Raw genomic sequence first — 686 nt, forward strand, 5'->3', positions numbered from 1 at the left:
ATAGCGTTGACAGCCAACTAAGGAGATATCCCCGATATGTATCGGTCGCGCTGGTCACCCTACGAGAGTCTAGAATAGGATCGATCGCCACATTAAGGTCACCGAGAACCAAATGATGGGAATTTTGATCAAATTCGGTAGGTAGAGATCGGTAAAAGTGGGAACGCTCCGACGCATTCACGGGAGCGTAAATATTGTGGATGTAGACAGTTGTAGCCTCGGTTACCATTCGGACTAGAAGGTAACGCCCTGGAATAGTAGCTCGCATGACCTCTTCTGCTGACTCGACACCCGGTAGGTCGGGATGCAACAGTGTTGCGACGCCGCCACTCCGAGGCCCTACTTGAACAGGGCTGGAGCTGTTGCGGTCACTGACAAATAAGCGATGCTCGGAGATTGAAGATAGATGAAATTGAAACTTGGACAGATGGTGTACGTCGCGGAATTTGGTTTCCTGGACGCCGACGATGTGATACTGGGAGATCACCTTGTCGATGAGCTTCCTACCATTGCGCTTAATGCCGTTAGTATTCACGGACAGCAGCGAAACTTCGTTCCAGACCGAGACCACCTAAGCTGACACCATGTGAATGGACCCCGCTGCCCAGGCAGTACCCAGTGAGGTTGATTCAAGACGCAGCACACTGCTTTCCCAGGGAAGCCACTCTGAAGTCGCTTGTAGCGCG

The sequence above is a fragment of the Plasmopara halstedii genome, assembly GCF_900000015.1.
Source record: "Plasmopara halstedii genome assembly, contig: Scaffold_437, whole genome shotgun sequence".
In the NCBI taxonomy this organism is placed as follows: domain Eukaryota; phylum Oomycota; class Peronosporomycetes; order Peronosporales; family Peronosporaceae; genus Plasmopara; species Plasmopara halstedii.